This window comes from Dysidea avara, chromosome 7 (assembly GCF_963678975.1).
Source record: "Dysidea avara chromosome 7, odDysAvar1.4, whole genome shotgun sequence".
In the NCBI taxonomy this organism is placed as follows: Eukaryota; Metazoa; Porifera; class Demospongiae; order Dictyoceratida; family Dysideidae; genus Dysidea; species Dysidea avara.
Genome location: NC_089278.1, coordinates 28,876,552 through 28,879,833, shown reverse-complemented (window position 1 = coordinate 28,879,833; position 3,282 = coordinate 28,876,552). Strand labels below are relative to the sequence as shown.

At 34.7% G+C, this 3,282-nt stretch overlaps 1 long non-coding RNA gene across 1 annotated transcript; it reads right to left on the bottom strand.

Moving 5' to 3' along the window:
* Nucleotides 1–1,033: 1,033 nt before the first annotated feature.
* On the bottom strand, nt 1,034–2,847 carry LOC136261308 (uncharacterized). Its single transcript, XR_010703860.1, has 3 exons — nt 1,784–2,847; nt 1,541–1,625; nt 1,034–1,340 (listed from the first exon to the last, which is right to left on the bottom strand). It is a non-coding gene; the product is annotated as an uncharacterized lncRNA (long non-coding RNA).
* Between the last annotated feature and the right edge of the window lie 435 nt (nt 2,848–3,282).

Sequence of the window (3,282 nt, the reverse complement as noted above, 5' to 3'; positions counted from 1 at the left end):
GCAGTATTTGTAAGTATATAGCTACATCATAGTTATCAGAGTTGCTACAGTAGCTACATGCCTCAGTCATCTCTCAGTCTGAGTGGTGAGGGGTAATTTTGGCAATTGCAGCAATTGTATAACTTTCTACGTTCTAGACAACTTAGCAGTAGTCTATATTTGTGGCATATGTACGCTGTTTATAGGTATATTAAACTCACGTACCTAACGACTCCTGTTAACTCCTAATATGTACTAACCACTGAGTCAGAGTAGGTAGCTCGTCGAAGTTCATTCGCGAATGTGGCAGCTGGTTGTATCTTGTTCTATACCATATGCGTATTTTGTACCGTACGCGTATGGTATATACCATACGCGTATGGTACATACCATACGCGTACGGTACGATTTTCCGTACCATACGCCGGCGTACGGTATAGACATACGCGTATGGTACGTACCATATGCGTATTATGCCTTTTCTCAGTATCTTCTAGTCTTGCCATCACCTAGCTACAATGGGCTGTCTTTACAAGCATTTCTACACTGTTAAAAATAAAGAGTAACCACCATTCTGAGAGTTCCCAGTGTAGGGAGGATTTAACACCCCATAGAGAGTAACCAACACTCTGAAGAGAATAACCATTACTCTGAAGAGTAAGTGACACCACCTTCAGAGCATGTGTTACTCCCCAGTTACTCCTTTGGAGTAATGGTTACTCTCCAGGGGTGTTAAATCCTCCCTACACTGGGAACTCCTTGAGAGTTGTGGTTACTTTTCATTTTAACAGTGTAGCTGAGCAAACTTAGAACACAACACAATAATCTGCTTACTACTGAGCTGTAACTATAAATTTATTCATCAGCACACTGCATGCATTTTATCCTTGCCATGCATGCCCATGCATTTCCCACTATAGTCCTATACTAATGTACCTAAATCTTATGTACATGACCTCACTTTGTCTGCAGAACTTTACATAAATGTAGTGTGCATGTATGCTACTTTATACAGTAGCTATCAGAAGCATGCAGATGGTCTTATATATATACTCAATTATAAGTGTGGATAACTGACAATTTACAACAGAATTGGGTAAATAAGCAAGGAGAGCAATTACAACATGCATGGTAGCTAGTAAGCTCTAACTGAATTATACATATATGCATATACTGCTTGTGCAAAGCAAATAACTGGAAAAATGAACTTCGTAAGTGTCATCAGTTGTGCAGCATGGCTCCTCACTGTATTTGCATTTTTATATACTATGTACACTCTTCTTCTTTTGAAGATCCAATGTCTTGTTTACGTACTTTTCTTGTTTATACATACCGTAAATAGTATATTCATCACACTGGACCTACAAGCACAAATTAATGTGGATGTTGTTAACTTTAAAGAGTACATTCAGATAAGAGTAGCTAAACACATTGTCTTCCCATCCACAAGTATGACAGTAAGTAGCAAGTAGCTATACAACGCACTTAACAATAATAAAACAATTCATGCTACTTAATATACATTCATTACTGAACTATACATTAGAACTCATAAACTCACCATAAAATCTCTGCCACGTTGTGTTTTCCTACTTCATCTCAGCAGGCAATGTACATGCCTCATTCAATAGCAAAGATTCAGCGAACTACAGTTTAAAAAAAATATTGCACAATTAATTACTATGCACATCAGTCTTAGAGTATAGCGTGTCTAATATTGCTATATTAAGCTACAGCCATGCAGATTTACATTAATTTGCAAACTAAAAACATTATTTTCTCTACAGTTATATCTCTTTGCTACCTCCCTCAATGTTATTGTATCAGCATTCTCCAGGTCTTCCTCTGTTTGAGCAATCATTATTTCTCGAGCTCATCTGATTAAAATTGTCTGTTCAACACACCTTTAGTGCCACCAGGCATATAAATATCCATTTTTAAGTGGAAGCTAGTGTACTAACAAATTAAAGGTAAACAATAGATTATATGTAGCAACAATAGAATAAAATATTTAATGAAATAATATATATATGCCTGAAAAAATTGGCTCCATTTGCCAATGGATGCAAATTATTTAATATGGTTGCTATGTTGTAACCAATCAGAATGCGCAGTATATGGATAATTATATCAAAATCTTATGTTTATGTTTAGCTACAATGCTACCTCTACTGGCTTAGTGTATGCATTCCAGTTATATTCATTGAAAAATCGTGAATATCAATATGCTGGCACAATTCTACAGCCTAAAAGAAATGAATGTCTTTTGTCCTAAATAATGCTTTAGAAGATCAAACTTCAAATTTCAGTTTCTGAGTAAGACAAGGAGCATACTACTCTTGTTTTATGTTGAAGGGATAATTGGGCACCTTTAAACCCAAACACATTTTTACAAAGTTCATATATACAAGTATAGAGAAACCCCTAGTAGAGTTTTGGGTAATATCGCTCTATATAGCTTTTAATTATTGTACTAATCTTTGACTATCTTCAGGAGTATTTGTAAACACATAATATTATGTGTGGGTATTGTTCTAATTGTAGGGAAGTGTAGGCAGACCATTTATAGGCAAAACAGACTACTGTATATAATATTATTAATCAATAACTGAAAGTACACAATAACAACTAACTCTTACAACTACAGTAGTACACAATAATAATGTTACAGGTATGCATAAATTACATTATATTACATCATGTCACATCATTACATTACATGCATCATTAACTCTATTATAGATATGAAGGAGGAGTAGCATTTGTAATAATGGCCTAGTTTTTGAATTTTCATTGTATCAACAATGGATCATGAATCCAATAAGAAGCAATATATGTGTATAGCAATTGCAGCCACAATGTACTGTGTGAAAGAAGAAACAAAAATTAAAATTTACCACACGTTGTCAGTGTGTGTAATTGCTATGCAACAGCTAGATAATTTGTGACTGGGTTTGCAAAAAGGTAACTTTTTCACAGACAAAATTTGACCCATGCATATTTTGAAATTCGGGGTTTCATAAGTTTTTGAACATATACCTTATAATTGCGCATGCCTGCATGCAATTATCCATGAGTGTACAGTAGCTACTAGTATCTATCTGCATTTTGATACTAAGAGCAAGTTTATCAGTGTAAGGAGTCAAGTGTTACATCATTTTGTTTTCTGGTATGTAAAATGTGTGGAAAAGGTACCTGTTCACAAATCTGGTCATTTTAACTCAACTATTCTAAAGAACATATACAGTATAGCAGCTTGTGTACTTTCAAATCAATTACACTGTGGATAAATGAAGTCATTTA